This window comes from Anolis sagrei, chromosome 3, assembly GCF_037176765.1.
Source record: "Anolis sagrei isolate rAnoSag1 chromosome 3, rAnoSag1.mat, whole genome shotgun sequence".
NCBI classification, from domain to species: Eukaryota; Metazoa; Chordata; class Lepidosauria; order Squamata; family Dactyloidae; genus Anolis; species Anolis sagrei.
The window spans coordinates 87,325,063-87,344,829 of NC_090023.1; the positions used below are offsets into that span (position 1 = coordinate 87,325,063).

Consider the following 19,767-nt stretch of genomic DNA (forward strand, 5'->3'; position numbering starts at 1 on the left):
AACTTAAGAAAGCTATGTCTCTACTTTGTGGCATCCTGATGTTTTCATTTAGATTCAAGATTTTAGAATGTCTTTCACTAGCTTTCGATAGATTTTCTAGTGTCCAAGCAGGCAATCTGACAGTTGGTTATTATCATGCCTAGACTGGCTGTTCCTCAGAAGAATTTCTAGTTCTCATTAGATCAGTTCTTACTTTGTAAGGGTTCATCTACACTATAGAATTGATGTAGATTGAGACCGCTTTAACTGCCATGGATGAATGCTATGGAATCATGGGAGTTGTCATTTTGAAAAGACTTCAGCCGCTGCCAAATTGTCAGCTCACTGCAGCTGCTCCCAAATGAAGACACAGGAGTATCTTCTGGTATCACTGGAAACTTTACTACAGGAATCATTGACACACAAAAAGCCGAGAGTGCCAGGCGGCGGTTAGCACTCCCTTATACCCTCTCCCACATTCAAAGATACAATTCCCACCAAGAGAAAACCCCGCGAAATCCACCCGCCAAATCCATTAGCTGTTTCCTTTCAGGGTCAGATGTTGCAGGTGCCTTATCAGTGTTTAATGTCAGTGGCCCTGATTTCTGGCGCCATAATCCAGGGCCTGAAAATTGGATCCTGACACCAAATAGTACTTGTGTCTCACCAAACTATATATCCCAGGATTTAAAGGCATTGAGCCATGGAAGCTTAAAGGGGTGTTAACCTCTATTTTTGTAGTGTAAATGAACCCTAAATCTTTCTCTTCTGCTATTATGAATGGAAACCTGGACGGCCTTGTCTTCCATTGTCTCTCCATCTCATTAATACCATATTTTTGCCATCCCAACTAGGTTCAGCCTTCCATTTATCTTCCTCAAGAGTTACATATCTTAACTGTTTAGCAGTTTGCAGTTCAAGGAGTACTAACAATTGAGCTGAAGATTAATTTGTAGTGGGGAAGGTTTAGCCCTCCAGATAACTGTTGGAATACAAATCTCAGCAGACCTACGACCTCACCACATTGAGATGGGAAAACGTAGGTGACCATCCCCTCTTATATCGTCAGCAGTCCTTTTTTGAGTTCTGCCTCCCCATCACACTCACGCATGGAAACCTAAGAGCTGGCAATATATTAATCTTACATTCATCACACAATCAGTATTACTTTTTTAAAAATCAGGAGAAACAACAAAATCTGAAAGCCAAGAGATCCCTTGCCCTGCCCAAAGCCACTTACATTAAAGGAAACTAACAGCAGTTTAAAACCACTTCTTTCCACAGGATAAAATTGTTCTGCCCCAAATCCCATATGATACAAGAGACAGTGCTCCAGGTTAAAACCATTTATTTCCATGAGATAGAAATAAAATATCTTTAAAAATTCCCAAAAAGGTATCCTGCTCTGACATTGCCATGTAACTTCTCCAGAAATAGGAGCAGGACATAATTTCTTCCTATCAAATGTCAAAGATGCACTTCCACATCACACAGCTTTTGCATGTCTGGAAGAGGCCAGCAGCCCATCATCCACAAGCAAACAAGTAACATGTCCCCTTATTAGAAAAACACTCCTGTATAATCCACTGGAAAAAAAACATTTAAGAAGGCAGAGAGGCTGCAAAAGATAGGATTCTTACTATTGTTAGAGGAAGGCTGGTAGAACTTGGGTTGGTGGTGTTTTACTGGTACAATTCTTAGGAATACTAATACAAATAATAATAATAATAATCATCATCATCATATTTTATGTGCTGATGAAGTTTAGAGTTAGACAGAAATAATGGGTTCTGTTGACTTGGTAAAGATTCCACAGAAGCCTTATTATTATTATTATTATTATTATTATTATTATTATTATTATTAGACAGCAACAGCCAAATTATTATTGTTAAATGAGATTAAGAAGGCAGAGAGCATAGAGAGAAATATAAACAGAGAGAACATGAGATGAGATTGCAAAGGAAAGAAATTATTTGGTATTGGTGGTAAGTTTAGGTAGGTAGGTATTATTTATTATTTTATTTATTTTATTTGGGGTGCTTCTACCCCACCCTTCTCAACCCCCTAGGGGGGACTCAGGGCGGCTAACAAAAGGCACAATTCGATACCTAACAATTACAACATACAATGCAATATACAATAAACAAATTTACCACACAATATCACAGTTATAACGGATTAAAACAGGTAGGCAGGCAGGTAGTTGTTTTGAGAATGAGGCTTTGCGTTTTTCTGGAACTCCAGTAATTATTAATAACAATAATCTTTTAAAAGTACTTTCTGAAAGAGAGGAGGGATGAGAAATAAGAGAAGAAGCTAAAGGCTTTTGTAAAGGCTAAAGGGTGGCTGAAAGCTCAGAGCCACCCTAAAAGAAAAGCACACTCACGCACAAGTCCCCAAATTTCGCACACCCACCCACACTTTCCAACTCCCAGTCCTACTAAATAAAGAATCAAGAAAATAAAGGAAAATCAAAAAGATTCAGTGCTAGAGAAAGGCCAAACCAAGCCAAAAACTAAAGCTGAGAGCGAGCAGCAAGGCAATTAGACTGAAGCACCTTTCTCCAGAGCCAGGATGCAACTGAGTAATGGAGGCACTGCCCTATTAAATAGACAAGGTTGCATAAGATACATTATTGCTTGCTTCTGTTTTGATTGGCGAAACAGGCAAGGTGCACAGGAAAACCCCATGCAAGCATGCTGCAGCCTCTGCACGCTGTGCGATCCCAAATAGAGCAGAAGGTAGCTGTGAGTGGCAGCCACGTGGTCCGGCTTGGTCAAAAAAGCCATGGTGGCGGAGTCCTTGCCATTACGAGTGTCAGAAGAAGTCAAAGAAGCCAAAGGCAAATGGCCAAAAAAAAAAATCCATGCAAAAGTCTAATTTCAGCTGCCTGTATATTCATTTAGCCAAAATAACAGGGCAAATATCTCAGTTCTCCATTTCTTCCCCAACACAGGCATAACATCTGAAGAGTTTTGAGAAAACAGACCAGAATACCTCACAGATTTTGCACATTTCCTTCTACAGTTTCTTTTCATGTTACACTTCTCTTTTGCACTGGCAGATGCCACTTGACAGCTAGTATATTTCTGAACTCATCCTTTGAGTTTCTGGCACTATTCAGATTTTCTGTGATATTTCCAAAAAGCCTGTCTCTTGCAGGTATGCTTCTCTGATCTGCTTTATTTAAAAAAAACAATCCAAGTTCCTTTAAAATACTGTTATTGTAATATTTGAGTACTTTGCTTCTTGCAAAAAATATGGATAATGTGAATACAAACAAACTCACAGGACCTATTTTGTTTGTAACTTGGTGGCTGCCTGTGTATATATAAAAAACTTTTAAAGAAAGATTCAGAGGGTTAGATAGTGGCATATACACTGAATATTTTTACCCTATAGAATGGCTTTTTCCTCAAGAATTCTATAGGACTTTTAGTGTTGTATAAGCCTATATGCCAATGTTTTCTATCTGTTTTGTTCAGTAAGCGCATCATGCTGCCACCTTCTGATATGAATACCGTAGCAACCCTTTACTAATGACATCAGTGGAAGCTTTAGGATAAATTTGAGAGAATGCACATGTTTTAACATATAGGTGATCTGCACTTCTAAATACAAGGAGTTTCTATTGAGAAGAGTGATTCTCATTCTAATATGGAAAGAGACTTGTCTGACAGAGCAATGAAGCATATATTATATTATATATTATATAGTATAGTGGCAAACGCTTAATCCATAATGCTCATTTATGACTATGATTTCCCTCTCTGATTTTACATTGAGAAAAACATGAAGTTACTATCAAAACTTGTGAACATTAATAGGTGTATTAACTCCTTCCTTGTAATATTCACTCACGTGATGGTGTTGTTTAGGTTTCTTTTTAGGCTGATGAATGAGAAAATGCAAGGAGCAGAAGCCGTGCCCCATATGAACAGTGCTGCTTTCTATAATGGACTCTGGCAGATTAAAAAAAATGTTTCTTTCCTACTTTTTCTTTTAGAAAGATCAAGGGTGAGTCCATATCGAATTTACTTACTGTGGAAACAGAGATATTTACTGTAGGCTGCAGATATTTCATTGTGGGGCTTTAAAATGACACTCAAAGCCAATTCCACACTGGTCTTCCTGGAGATGTCTGATCCAATCATGATATAGTGAGCCCTTGGTATCCACTTGGGTTAGGTCCCAGGATTCCCAGGGGATATTAAAATCCATGGATTGTATACTCAAATCTCATTATGTGCAATGGCATAATGAAATGGTTTTCTTTATATATAATTGCAAGATCAAGGTTTTTTAATTTTTGGAATATCTCGACATATGAGTTTAATTCATTCTGTGACTCAATTTGCTTGTATGTCAAAGCAAATGTCAACATTGAAATACACTGAAATGCTATTAATCCACACCAGAGCTCGGTCACAGAACAAATTAAACCAATTTGCCAAGGCCCCACAAAGTTCAGAGACGGAGAAAAAGGAACACCCCAGTCACCCATTCCAAGGCCCCTCCATCCATCCCTCACTTACTCCCTCCCTCCAAGCTTGGCCTGCATTTGGGGCCATCTCCGGCTCTTCTCATTGCCACAGAGGCTCCCCTCAAGCTCCCTTACTGGCCTTGAAGGGCCTGCTCCAGGCACAAGCAACATCAGAGTCCCTCAGCAGGTTGATAGAACAGTCAATACTCTGATTGTTCTCTCTCCAACTCAGCCTCCCAGTGTGGCAGCCATCTTGTAAGGGATTCATAACTTGGATCTGGCTTGCATGCCAAATCAAAAAATCAGATGAATGATGGTTCATAATTCAAACTCACAACTTATAAGTCAAGATTCGGCTGTATTTTCAAGTTGTGATGACAGAATCAGTGGATGCAGAATCTGTGGATATGGAGGACTGGAATTGTTACTGTCCAGCCCTCCATAGGATAATATACTCAACATATTGAAAATACATATTGAAAAGTCCATCCTGGCTTTTGAAGCAAGCCAGAGGGGGATTGGCCGAGTGGGTAACGGTGGTGGTTAATGCCTCCCTTCGGGAAGGCAACATTCCAGCGAGCTTAAAACAAGCTATAATAAAACCGCTGTTGAAAAAAACCATCACTGGACCCCACTCAATTCGACAACTTTTGGCCTGTTTCCAATCTCCCCTTTTTGGGAAAAGCCCTGGAATGTGTGGTGGCTTCACAACTCCATGTTTTCTTGGATGACACGGATTATCTGGATCCGGCGCAGTCTGGCTTCAGACCGGGACATGGTACCGAGACAGTCTTGGTCGCCTTAGTGGATGATCTACGCCGGGAGCTCGACAGGGGGAGTGTGTCTCTGTTGGTTCTGCTGGACCTCTCAGCGGCCTTCGATACCGTCGACCACGGTATCCTTCTGGGACGCCTCGCGGGAATGGGCCTTGGAGGAACTGTCCTGCAGTGGCTCCGGTCCTTCCTCGCGGGTCGATCTCAGAAGGTGTTATTGGGAGACACCTGTTCCACCTCACAACCATTATCTTGTGGGGTTCCTCAGGGTTCGATCTTGTCTCCCATGTTGTTTAACATCTACATGAAGCCGTTGGGTGAGATCATCCGGAGTTTCGGGGTACGGTGTCATCTGTACGCAGATGATGCCCAACTCTGTCACTCCTTCCCACCTGCTACTAAGGAGGCTGTCGAAGTCCTGAACCGGTGCTTGACTGCTGTAACGGTCTGGATGAGGGCGAACAAATTGAAACTGAATCCAGGCAAGACAGAGGTACTCCTGGTCAGTCGCAAGGCCGAACAGGGTATAGGGTTACAGCCGGTGTTGGACGGGGTTACACTCCCCCTGAAGACGCAGGTTCGCAGCTTGGGTGTGATCCTGGACTCATCGCTGAGCCTGGAACCCCAGGTTTCGGTGGTGACCAGGGGAGTATTTGCACAATTAAAACTTGTGCGCCAGTTGCGCCCGTACCTTGGGAAGCCTGACTTGGCCACGGTAGTCCACGCACTGGTTACATCCCGTATAGATTACTGCAATGCTCTCTACGTGGGGTTGCCTTTGAAGACGGCTCGGAAGCTACAAATGGTCCAACGATCGGCAGCCAGGTTGTTAACAGGAGCGGCACTCAGGGAGCACACCACTCCTCTGCTGCGCCAGCTCCACTGGCTGCCAATTTGCTACCGGGCACAATTCAAAGTGCTGGCTTTAGCCTTTAAAGCCCTAAACGGTTCTGGCCCGACCTATCTGTCCGAACGCATCACCCCTTATGAACCAGTTAGGACATTAAGATCGTCCGGGGAGGCCCTGCTCTCGATCCCGCCAGCCTCACAAGCACGGCTGGCAGGGACGAGAGACAGGTCCTTCTCAGTGGTGGCCCCTCGGCTGTGGAACGCCCTCCCCGCAGACATTAAATCGGCTCCCTCCCTACCGGTGTTCAGGAGAAGAGTGAAGACCTGGCTCTTCAAACAGGCGTTCAATTAAGCAGTGCAATCAATTGACTGGGTTTGGAACTGGAATAATGGACGAGGAGATCGGAATATGACTTTACTGATGAGACGTGATGGATTAGTTATTTGGATGTATTGATGTTATGTTGATTTACTGATGTATTGTTGTATTGTTTTAACTGCTTTAGTGACTGTTTAAATGTTAATACTAATGCTATGCACTTTGTATATTGACCTGTTGTAAACCGCACTGAGTCGCCTAAGGGCTGAGATAGTACGGTATACAAATAAAGTAAATAAATAAATAAATAATACATTCCTTAACTTCAGTGTGTTCAAAATATTGTGTTCAAACTACTGAATGGGCCAGTTACAAGGACACTCACCTTTCTTGTTGTAATACTCTCACTGGTTACCAGCCCATTTCTAAGCACAATTCAAAGCATTGATTATGATATATAACATCCTATATGGCTTGATTTCAAGTTATCTGAAGGATTGTAATTCTCTCTATAAGTTCAACTGTATTTTAAGATCTCCAGGAGTAACCCTTGGTTCCATAGCATCCAATGAATGCCTATATTGTTGTTTTAGTATGTTTAGCCTCTGAAAATTGAATTACAATTGCCAGATCTATGCAGGGCATTTCATTAGGATATGCCTAATAGTAGCTTTATCTTAGTGGAAAGTGTATTCAGCCAAAATTGGGCCATGTGATTCTCCCCAATTTGCAGTAATCCTCTTTGCGAAATCTCATACTCTTCCCAAGAGTTTCACAACCTTCAGAATCAGTTTCTAAGGTTGGATCTACACTTCCATCTGATGCAGTTTGAATCTGCATTGTATGCATCAAGCTGCATTGAACTGCATCATATGTGTGTACACTGGCCATACAATACAGACTCAAAATACATTACATGGCATTCAGCTTCAGAAGCAAGGAGTTAGCTGAGGAGGGATTGGTGGATCAAGGATTAAATGTTGGCAGAAAAGTGTGGGGATGATAAGGAGAGAAGAAAGAGTCAAACCAGTGTCAAAATCTAATTGAAAAGGGAGTTCTATGCTTTGAGACAGTTTTGAAGGAGTCAATTACAAAATTTGTTCATAGGGTCCAAATGTAATAATTCTCATGCCTTTCTCTTTATCAGTAGAAGAAAAGATTCCACTTAAAATTAGGGAAATTATCTGATGGTAATCGCTATTCGAGAGTGGAATATGCAGCCTTGGAGGGTGACATAATGCCCTTCTCTTGAGTTTTTTAAGCAGAGGCAACATATCCATCTGCTTGGAATGTTTTGATTGTGTGTTCCTTCATGACATGGAGTTGGACTGGATGGTTCTTGTGGTCTCTTCCAACTCTATAATTCTGTGCTTCTATGCTTCTATATCCCACGATTTGTTTTGAAAACTAACAACAAAAATAATGGCTCAGCCAACGCAATTCCACAAATTAGTGTATTTCAACAATGTTAATAGCAATGAATCAATCTCCCAAATTCTAATGAACAGCACCAACAAATTAATGACCAGACCTAGGACTGATCTGTTCCAGGCTTTACACTGTCGTCTGACTTATGCTGCTTATTCTGTGGCGTTTTGATGCATGGAAGATATTCTGAATTAAAACAATTTATACAGAGCATTACATTAATTTGAGTGTGACACTTGCATGAAGAATAAATAGGACTGCCATCAGATTAAAACAGTGAGAAATGACTTTCCTGCAATTTGTACTGGAAGGCCTCCAATATTTCTTTCTTATAGTTTTGGTACTCTTTTCAATTCCCTGCATTAAACATATACCTGTAAGTTTATCTGTTTTTTTCTTACCATTATCTTTGTATAATAAGTGACACCTTATCAACATTTATATAATGGCGAGGACTCTTCTGTTGACCTAGGTTTTGCTTATCTTTAACATGTAGACAGTTGTAAAAAGTTGTTCTTTTCTCATTCTGATTGTATTCATGAAGCTAACCTTACAGCAGGCCATCATAAACTCAGTAAAGTGATATTTCATTCTCCTCTTGGCTGCCCACTAGACTCCAGAGTTTTAGCAAGGGATGCACTGAAATAACAGCATACAGATTTGTCCTGTTGAACTACACCCCCCCCCAAATGATGTGTTATACTATAGATACATTTTCACTAGATTTTAATCTTATTGCATAATAAGAAGGCTACCTACCTATCTCAGGAATTTTCAAAGAAGTAGCCATGTTATGCTGGATCTACACTACCATGTAATGTAACTTAAACTACATTATTAAAACTTTAGATTATAAAACATATTTATACAGTGGGACAGAACAGGATCTGGAAAGATGCAAATTATATCCCTTGCTCACATTTTCAAAGGACTATGTGAAGTATTGGGAAGGATAGCTAACACCCTAGCAGACAGGATCAGATAGGCTTTTAACATTTAATCTATATAAAAGATGAAAGCAAGTGGTTTTTTTATTGGCGTGCTTTATGGCTTAATTACACTTAGTTTAAATCAGAATATTACCATTGTTAGCTACTTTGGCTGTCTTTTTATTTTTGGAGAAAAGGATGATATAAAAAGATTAATTGTCAACTTGTACTAGAGATTAATATTGAAAATCATTGTGCTTTATATTATTGAAGAGAAAACAACAAACTTAGCTGTCCTCACCTCCTCGTGGTTTTTGGAAGGATAGATAGTGGGAGTGGAGAAATTGTCATCAACTGCTTGAAACAGTATTTTTCAACCTGGGGGTCGGGGGCCCTGGGGGGAACGACGAAGGGGGGGGTGTCAGAATGGTTACCAAATACCATCAAAAAACGTATTTTTTATGGTCTTAGGAAGCCTTTTGGCAGAGAAGACTGAAGATCTCTCTGCCTGTCATTCTCTTCCTTTTTGGTATTGGTGAACTACAAGTTCCAGAATTCAAAAACAGCACCCCCAACCGCACCAGTATTCAATGTTGGCCTTGTAGGTACAGTAGTGTGCCATGTTTGGTGCAAATCCATTGTGGGCTAGGTTCAGAGTGCTCTTTGATTGTAGGTGCATTACAAATCCCAGCTTCTACATCACCCAGATATCAAGGTCTATTTCCCTCAAACTCCACCAGTGTTCGCATTTGGGCATATTGAGTATTTGTGCCAGGTTTGGTCCAGATCCATCATTGTTTGAGTCCACAGTGCTCTTTAGATATAGGTGAACTACTCCAAAACTCAAGGTCAAAGGCCACCAGACCCTTGCAGAATTTTCTCTTGGTCATGGGAGTTCTGTGTGCCAAATTTGGTTCAATTCCATCATTGGTGGAGTTCGGAATGCTCTCTGATTGTAGGTTAACTATAAATCCCAGCAACTACAACTCCCAAATGACAAAATCACCCCCCCCCCCGCCAAACCCCACCAGTATTCAAATTTGGGCATATCAGGTATTTGTGCCAAATTTGGTCCAATGGATGAAAATGTATCCTGCAAATCAGGTATTTACATTACAGTTCATAACAGTAGCAAATTTACAGTTCTGAAGTAGTAACAAAAATAATTTTATGGTTGGGGGTTGAGGAACTATATTAAGGGGTCCCAGCATTAGGAAGGTTGAGAACCACTGGCTTAAAACTTTTGTGAACATTTCTGTTTCTAATAGTAGCCACTAGTCACCAATGAGGAAAATGCTTGCCTGTTTGCCGGTACACAATGAAAAACTAACACCCACTGCTTCCTTAGAGTATCATTAACAGAAATAATATACACTGATTCTGAATTGATATATGTCTTTTCTGTGCACATAGGTGAATGGGATAACGTAGATTAAATAATTATACTCTTACCTTCAAGCTACCAATATAGCTGTCCGAATATTCCTTGAAGAAGAAACACAAGTTATGCAAAAGAGGAAACTGCAGTGTAAGATTAGTGAGACCCTTTCTACTGCAGGCAACACTTTCGCCTCTAGCCACACAGATCTGCAGAGGATAAACAGTATGTAGAGGTTTATATCAACAATGCAAAAATAGCCAGCCTTAACAAGAAGTCTAATTAAAAACTTCTTTGTTTAAAAAGCAATCAAGAACCTGAGGGTGGCGGATTTCTGTCAATCCATATACTATTTAAATCGAGAAATCCCAGTGCTTCAGCTTCTAAGCCAAGATGAAATCCTTAAACAAGTATACATTTGCTTTCTGCATCAGGCAGCAATGCAATTCATTGTTGCTTCAATTAACCCCTCTGCCCTGACAAATGGAATTATGCTGCATATGCAATCTGTAGGTTTGCTGCCACCATACTGTCATCCTACCTCAACTTTATAATTGCAAGGATTTTGTTAGTCTCTTTGTAAACTGAGAATGGTTCCCTCTGAGCACAGAGTGGTAATTTTAGAAGCATTGGCTGAAATGTATTGTTTCCTGAGCCTAATTAATTGGATGCAAGATGTCAACGAACTCCATTACAGAAACATGACTTTAGCAACACACATGTATGTTAGAACAAAAAAGCATGTACTGTGAATTCTGCATTGTTTCCCTGTTTGGAGCTTTGCTTTTTATTTTCCTAAGCCACAAGGCTATCTGACTTCATCCCCTAAAAAGAGCATTTTCAGAATCTACTGGTGCACCTCCAGGCAGGGCTGTAGCCAAGGGGTTAGGGGTTCAATCCCCCCCCCCCATTTTTCAGGTTAAAAAAAACCTGGTTTACTCATGAATTTTAACTGGTTAACCAATTCCCCCTGCTAAGTCTATAGAAGCAAAAATTAAACAAGTCCCTACAGAACTCTAAGCACTCTCTCAAGCAAATTTTGACAATTTATTCACAGTCATTACTTGTAGCAATAGCTGATGTAGTGGAAGCCCACCCACAACTGGCAGGCAAAGCCTACAGCATGGGAGGGATTTGAAGCCCCCCATGAAGGAGATGAGAAAAGTGATTTAATTAAATCTATATAAAATATAGAATGTATCATACTATTTAAATTACTTTGTGTTATGGAACGACTTCTCATGAATTTCAAAAATTTCAACACCCCCCCCCCCCACCCCCCGATTTTTTTCTGGCTACTGTCCTGCCCAGAGCATGACTTTCTGCATATCTGCATGCATGGAAACTGACTTTTGATAGTAAAATGTTGAGCACTAAGCCTTGCTAATGCACCCTGTTCTTGAACCAATTTACTAAATGAGGCCTCATTCTCATGGTGTTTAGGTTGCAAAACTTCTGAGGAGAGCTTAAACAGGTTCTTGAGGGACTAAAATTCCCAGAATCCACCAGACATCATGGTAAGTGACTTCCGGTGACTACAATGCTACATTGACTAGAGATGATAGCATGGGAAGACATTCTCTTTGAACAGGAAATTAGTGACCATATGATTTCATATCTATGAGAAAGGGATGTGAAGAAGCCACTGGAGAAGCACCCCATGAAGTACTTCCATACATGTTAACATGGCCATCCTCAAAATTGTCACCTTTCTTCGTTGTTTAACATAGAGGATCATCGGTAACCGTATGCAATCATACTTCTTACTGAATTCTGTAGAACCTGCTGGATTTTCTTTCTTTCATTCATTTTTAAACATCAAAGAGGTTTGTCTGAGAGTAACTTGTGTTCAGTTGCATAGTTTTCACCTCCTGTTTGAGAAGCTGTAAGTCAGAATCCTGTTGGTGACTTACACTGCCAGAAGTCTCAGTTGTGTTGGCATAATTCCTTTTTTGAGCAATTTGCGATGGTGGCATTGGAGAAGCACAGCAAAAGCCACCTCTTACCAGAAGCAGCTTAGGAACCTGCAAGTTAAGCTTTTCTTATGGTGCTTGGTTTTTCCAGCCATCCCTGCTATTGTTTCCATCTCCATAGACCCTGATTTTCTTTTGCCATTACTCCCCCCCCCCCCCTACCCTTGCCTCTGGGATAGTTATGCCAGTACACATTCTTGGTCATGAACAGCCATCACTCTACATCTTCTTTCCCATGTTTTAAAAAATCTTTTTTGGGTGATGCACTCTCACCTGAATGGTGACATCTACATGGTTATGTGTTTTCTTAACTTTCTTAGTACTAAATAATTTATGTTCTTCTCAGCAGCAGCTCCCACACTGCTCTTATGTCTTCACAGTTCTGTCTATGATCGACCAAATGGAACAGCAAACAATATCTAGTGACAATATCTAGTGACAAGTTGACTTTCATTATAATGCTTCTCTAGTGGCAGACTTGTTATATCTTGAATTCTTGACAGGTATGGCTGAAGGGTTCCAATTTTTGTGAAATCCTTGTGAAGGTAATAGCCATTAAATTCTGAAGTCAATACTGATATTGATTGGATGGGTTGAAGAACAACATTAGTTAGATATCTTCACTTGGGAAGCTGCATTGACATGTTATCTTGCTGTTTTACATGGATGGCACTAGAATGAAAAATACTATGAAGGAGTTTGTTGTTTCAGATGACTTTGGTAGCATTGGAATGGGACAAGTGAGACCCCAATAACTGCTGTCTCTGTGATTGTACAAAACCTCTTTGGAACAAATCTTGCAGATAGAACCCTCTGATAGGTTTGTCTTCAGGCCTCCATAAGTCAGAAACAACTTCAAAAGGCATAACAGCACCAGCACCAGCATCATATCATTGGCTTCTAAAATTAATATGTGATTTAAAACTATGCCTCCATAGTCCATACAGCTTAAAAATACCAAGGATTCTTTATGGATTTTGTGAACCCCTTGCCTAAACGGAATACCAAGTTACACTGTTATAGTGACTCAAAACTTCTCTGGCCTATGACACCGCCCCACCCCCATCCTCAGACAGTATTTTCAGGGGTTGTCTATGAAGGCAATTGCATTACAATGAACATAGGGAAGGTCACTGGTTCTCCATTTCAGAATTTATTGCAAAAAATGTGAAGTCATAGAGGAGGTTGCAAATGAGTTGATGTACTGAACTGTAAGTTTAAACAGGTAACGTTTTCCCCTTGACATTAGGTCTAGTCATGTCTGACTCTGGGGGATGGTGCTCATCTTCATTTTTAAGCTGAAGAGCCAGTGTTGTCCGAAGATGCTTCCAAGGACATGTGGGCGGTATTATTTCATGGAGCGCCATTGCCTTCCTGCCAGAGCAGTACTTATTGATCTGCTCACATTTGTATGTTTTCGAACTGCTAGGTTGGCAGAAGCTGGGGCTTGCAGTGGGAGCTCACTCCACTCCCCACATTCGAACTGCTGATCTTTTGGTCAACAAGTTCAACAGCTCAGTGGTTTAACCCGCTGCACCACCGGGGGCTCCAATTGTAACTTACCCACTCATAAAAATCAACAGTTTTTTTTGAAAGACAGTGAGAAGAAGAAACTTGTGGTCTGTTGTTTTGATAATCAGTGATTTATTTGTCACCGCTATAATCTCAGAACAAATCTTGATGGTCCTTTGTTTTCTCCAGATGGCAGGAAGGAAGTACATTTTTGGTCTTGACTCTCATAACCAGCAAATGAAAGGCAAAGAAATTGGCTGGTTTACTGTATGCATGTCAAGTTCATTATAATCTTCAAGAATTCTCTTTTCATTAACTACAGACTTATTTTCCCAAGTCTCCTTTGACTCCCAGATAATTGTCCTCAGAAGGAAAGGAAATCCATCTGTGGTGAAGAGGAACATGATCTTGATTGTTACCGTTAAAATGTTTCAGCAAGTAAACAGCAAGCTACTTAAATTACTTCTCAGTATTTCAATTGCCTAAGCAAAACAATTCCTTGCTGAAAAGTGGAGCTCCCTGTCCTCCTATATAAATTGCTGTGCCTCAAAGCACAATAGAAAATTCATTCTCTGCTATCACAAAGGCAATTCAGACAGTTCAACAAAAATTTACCTTCCATAGGTTAAAAAGACACAATTGGCATTTTTTGCAGAAATGAATCATAAACAAGAATGCTTTCAGGTATACAAATTTTATTAAACACTAAGAAAAATAAATACAGAAGTTTTTTTCCATGTTTGAATGGCTTTTTTATGTGCAGGAGTATTTTGCTGAAGCTCTGTGTTTGCTATTGATGTATAGTAGATGCATTTGGCTATGTACTGGAACAAAGTGCCAAAATGTGGTGATTATGGTACTTGTACTATAAGCGTAAGCAGCGAGGAGTGCAATATAACATAAATTAAATGTGTATCACAATTTCTATGCCCCGGGGAAACGCTGAGCAAAGTTATCCAGTGATTACACTTCCATCAGCATATCATTAACAAGTCCAGATGGCAGTGCTTTAACCGCAAAGATTGCCAGGTGTAATGAGGGGGTCTAAAAATAACGAAATAGCAAGTGTGACCCAGTGGCAAGCTCTACTGGAAAAGTAGTTGTTTAATAGCAGTTAACACTTGGGTCGTTTTTGGAAACATGTGGAAAATCTAATTCCTCAGTTATAAAGAGGTATTCTAGTGGAACTGGTCTAAGGAGTCACAGCTGGAGACAGCCACTGTTGCAGCCCAGCCACCTATGCAACACCTTTTCACCCAAAATGAAGGGCTACTTAGTCTAAATATAGCTCAGCCAACAGGAATCAATCAACTTAAAGTTTATTAAATAAAAGAGGGTTTTATAGAAAAAGCTAGTTTAATAATATATTCCAGAGTACAAAATAGCAAAGTATTTCCAAGGTATACATAAAAGGCAAAAGTAGAAGTATATTCAAAACATTCAAAGTGCAAACATAAATTGTTTTCAACTCAGCAGGATGAACTTGTACCTTTCCAGTAAAGTCAGTCAAAAGTAATCTGCTGCAGCCTATCCTTACTTGAGTGTTTTTCATCACTAACAGTTTGTTGTGTTGCCCAAAAGCTGCTGATTTTCATCTGTGAAATGTTAGAGCGTATTGCTTCCCTATTACCATATGAAGGTGGAAAGGAAATTGACTGTATCCTGTCCACACTGCCAGTGCATTGCACTGTTAAATCTACAAAGGATTGTGTTGAGCAAAACATTTCTTAAAGCAGAGAGAATAATGTTGCTTATAAGACAGCTCCCTGAAGCATCTTGGCATGGCATATTGTGTCGCAGATATTTGTCAGCAGCAAGGAGTTGAAAACAAAAGGCTTTTCAAACAGCTTTACAGACATTTCTGTAGTAGGGCATGAAAAATATTAATTAATTAATTACCATTTCCTACATATATTTGCTAGCCCATTTCCCCAGAAAAAAGAGATAAAATGACATTAATTCTGGCGCTTGGTACATGTTTCTAGTTGCTATCTCTTGCTTTATTTTCCTGAAGCCTGTTGTTTTGAAGAGACAGACATATGTATCCAGTGAACCTCTGCTGCTCTCAATCTGTTTCCATCAGGAACTCCAACCCACACCAGTCTGTCCATTTACACTACATAGTCCTCATGTTGTGGTTATAATATGGGGGGGGGGGGGGGGGGAGGGGGGAGGCAAGAAGATGTTTATTTTCTATGTAGTTGTTTTTCTCTAATTTTTTTGAACAAATGCCAATTATGTAAGAGGTTTGAAGAGCTGTCCCCAACTTCAATAAAGAGCTTCTTATATAAAAGGCTATATATTCTTTCCCAGGGCCATCTGGGAAGGATGGTAACTGCTCCTAGGCTACAAAATTACCTTTCAAGGGAGGCCTGATTGGCTCCTTCTCTGCTTTCATTCCACTGGCATGCAAAGATTTTCTATTTAAACAGATTACAGCCTTTAACTGGTTGGGATATAAATATGTGAAAACAGTATGTTGCAAATTGTGTGAGTGTGTTTGTTTTAAATTAATGTCTCAAAAGTAATGTTTGAACACAACAGTTGTAAATGAAAAAAACAAGAAAAAACAATGAAATGGGTTTACTTTAAAAAAAACTCTCAACATATTTTTTTTGTTTCTTGCTTCCTTGCCACCTTCTATCAACTTCCTCCCATTTCCTACATTTGGATGTTTTCCCTTTTTGGGTTCTTTTTGTGTCCTACTGTCAGTTCTGACAATTCCTTTGTTTATAGTGGCTTTTTTCTATGCCCTCTGCAGCTAAACACGAAAACGTGGGTCCTGCTTCCTGCCTCTCTAACTGATTGACTTTTCCAAACTGGTTGAAGGTAGGCACTTTTCATCATGACCAGTTTAAGAATTTTTAAAAGCTGCATTTTTCTCTACAAATGTAGATGACAACAGGATAGTAACTGACATAATACCCTGCTAAAAGGCAATAGAAAATGAAGGGTTCTGGATAAAAGGTTGTGTTTTGTTGTTTGTTTTGGGGGGATCCAAAGTTAACAAGGCATCAGGGAAGATGCTTGCACAGTTTTATTTAACATGTAAAAAACAAATCAGTGGCGGTATTGATGAAACTTTGAGAACTGAATGACTGTGAAATAAATGTATGAGAGGATGAGGTATAGTGGGTAGGAGAGAGGGATTACAACAGTGTTCATCCTATTGAGAAATTACCCCTGCTATCAGTATAGCATAGTGGTTCTCAACCTGTGGGTCTCCAGATGTTTTGGTCTTCAACTCTCGGAAATCCTAACAGCTGGTAAACTGGCTGGGATTTCTGGGAGTTGTAGGCTAAACCACCTGGGGAGAACCACTGATATAGCACTATAGGCACTTCATGGAAACTTAATCTATGGTCTTATCTACCACCATGGGTTTTTATGGTTGTGGTAAGTATTATACAGTATTATCTTTCCCAATGAGGGTTGGGCAACCACAAAGGATTCAAGGAGCACCTTTCACCCTGTGGGACCCACTGAGGGCTACACTGGGATCAAAAAGAAGGAAATATTTTAACACACCCAAAAACATGTATAGTTTTTATTTTGGTCTCTGTGGCATCCTGTTGAAATGCAAACCCAAGGAGTAAAATACATGAAAAATAATTTTAAAAGAACAGATTTTCCAAGAGATCTATTTGGTGAAAGGGAGTGAGATGGGTTGAAAAGCTACACAATTGTCTTAAGGAGCACATGTTTTCTCCTACCCACCCTAGTTTTAAATTCTATACTCCGGGAGCTTACCCAAAAAGAATTTCTAATTCAGTACTACCCTGACTTAAGATTTTAATTCATTCCATGACTGAGTTCATAAGTCAAAATACTCTTATCTCAAAGTGAATTTTCCATTGAAATACATTGAACTGCTATTAATCTGTTCTGGCCCCCTGAAAACCACCCAATTTTTTATTACATGTCTTTTTAAACGAAAATGTACTTTATAAATAACAAATAATGTATAAATGCACATTCACATGGAACAATAAAAAGAAAGCTAAATTTTAAAATGGTAGAAGCACATATTGCGGCAAGGAAGCACATTTGAGGCAACAAAAATGTGTGTTGGCCAATGTGATAGCAAGGAAAAACATCATCATTTTCGTCATAATGTACAGTACAGTACTAATTCCAGCCTCTCTTGCTCTCTCTCTCCCACTCATGAAGCGAAACATACCAGGAATAAAAACCACACAAAATGAAGTAACCCAAACTTCTTCAAAGCAGACAACAATCTCCAAAAGCAGACAAGAAGCAAGCAGGTAGCAATCTCCCAAAGCGGAGAAGATCACATGGCACGCAGGCAGAGGCACTGACTATGAGGTACAGAGGCTGCTCCCTTGAAGCCCTGTACTCTCATATGCATGCTCTCTCTTGCGCAAGTGCTTTCTCGCTCTGGCTTGAGCGCTCTCTTGCTTTCTTTCTCTGGTGCGAGTGCTCTCTCTCTCTCTCTCTCACTACCTGGTGCTAACACACACACACACACACACACACCACCTGGTGCGAGCAGTGTTCCTCTATGGTGTGAGTACTCTCTCTCTCTATGGCACAAGCACACTTGGATGTTAAATCAAAACCTGGGCCAAGCAATGGCTCAGAAGTCAAAACATACATATACTGAGGTGCTTGTAAGTTGAGGTTCCACTGTAGTATCTGCCACTGTAGTATTTGAAGTTCTGACATGTCAGCACTCTCTACCTAGTGGGTCCTGTTTTCAAGTAGGCACACATATCCATATAGTAAAATTGATTGTGTTTCTGCAACGCAAAGATTTTTAAATCTTTACACAACTCTAATATCGAACTTGAAATTATTATTCAATGCAGCAACCACATCAAATTACATATCAAAGTCATGGCCCACTTATAGATTTGTTTCTGCCAGTAAGCTATTGTCTTCATTTAGAAGACATATCCATTTAGAAGGTATTTACTGCAATGCGAGACATATAATCTTTTGAGTATGTGCTGTTTTCAGTAGTAGATAGATCAAATAGGTTTGTTTAGAGGAAAAGCATGATTTTACTGCGTTTTTTTAATTTATTGATTTAATTTCCTGCATTATTTTAAAAATGGCATTCATGGTGACTACTCTATGTACTACTATAAGATATAACAAATGCAAGAGCATTTGTTAGCTTGACAAAAGAAGGAAATATGGCCAAGCTCAGTGAATATCATGATGTTAGCAAGTGCAGTCAGCCCGCCACATTTGTGGATTAATTTTCTTCAGATATACATATGTCTCTTTAGGAATGTCTAGGAATCCCTATGTTTTCAAGGGTTACTCTGAATTTTGGTGGATTTACAGAGTGAGAGCCCCCATCTACAATAACCACCATTTAATGCTGTTTCAAACTGGTGTTGAAGATGTGCAGATGATTACATAGGAAATCTAGGAACCAGTTTAAAATCTAGGTGGTGATTACACAAATCACAGAGCACTGATGTGTATGAAGGGTTTTCTTTCACACACTCTTGTGGGAATTTGTTGTCTGACCACCTAACTTCAAACTGCATTAAATAGTCAGTGTATATGGAGCCTTCGAGAGGTGCTCTCTCCCGTAAAAATGTAGCACTTTTATTTAATCATGGATTTTCTACTTTCATGAGAGTCCTGAACCCCTAACCCCCACAAAAGTGGGCATCCTACTGGATATAATGTATTTTAAGAAGCAGGGTCTAAGATGTTAATTCTGGGGTGGGGGAATCCATGTTCCCCAGATAACTGTTGAATTTGCTTCAGTCCTACTCGTTATGGTCAAGATCAGGGGTAGAAATTGTAGTCCAACAATGCATAGTTGCTTCTAGTCTCCCCATCCCTAATTGCACTCAACTATACATTGATAAAGATCCTGCTAATAAAAACCAGAACATTCCAATATTAATAACTACATAGCTTTCACAATAAATGGTTATTGGATTGTGAGTTAAATTTCTTTGCCATAGTTCCATCCTATGGAATTTTGGATTTGTGATTGGGTCAGAAGCGCTAGAGCTGTCTGGCTAAAAGTTCTAAATCCTGAACTGCACATCCCACGATTACATATAATGCAGTCATTGCAGTTAAGTTGGAAACACAGTGCTATAATTGTGTAGTGTGGAATGGCATAGGGTAAAGATAAGACCAGCGCTTTTA

The 19,767-nt window shown here is 39.8% G+C and overlaps 1 long non-coding RNA gene across 1 annotated transcript in view; it reads left to right on the forward strand.

Annotated features, from left to right (window-relative positions):
• Positions 1-19,767, forward strand: part of LOC132769994 (uncharacterized) — a 241,654-nt gene that overhangs the window by 106,203 nt on the left and 115,684 nt on the right. The window contains exon 3 of the long non-coding RNA XR_009630969.2: positions 16,388-16,455. This is a non-coding gene — a long non-coding RNA (uncharacterized lncRNA). The remainder of the gene's footprint in view (positions 1-16,387; positions 16,456-19,767) is intronic.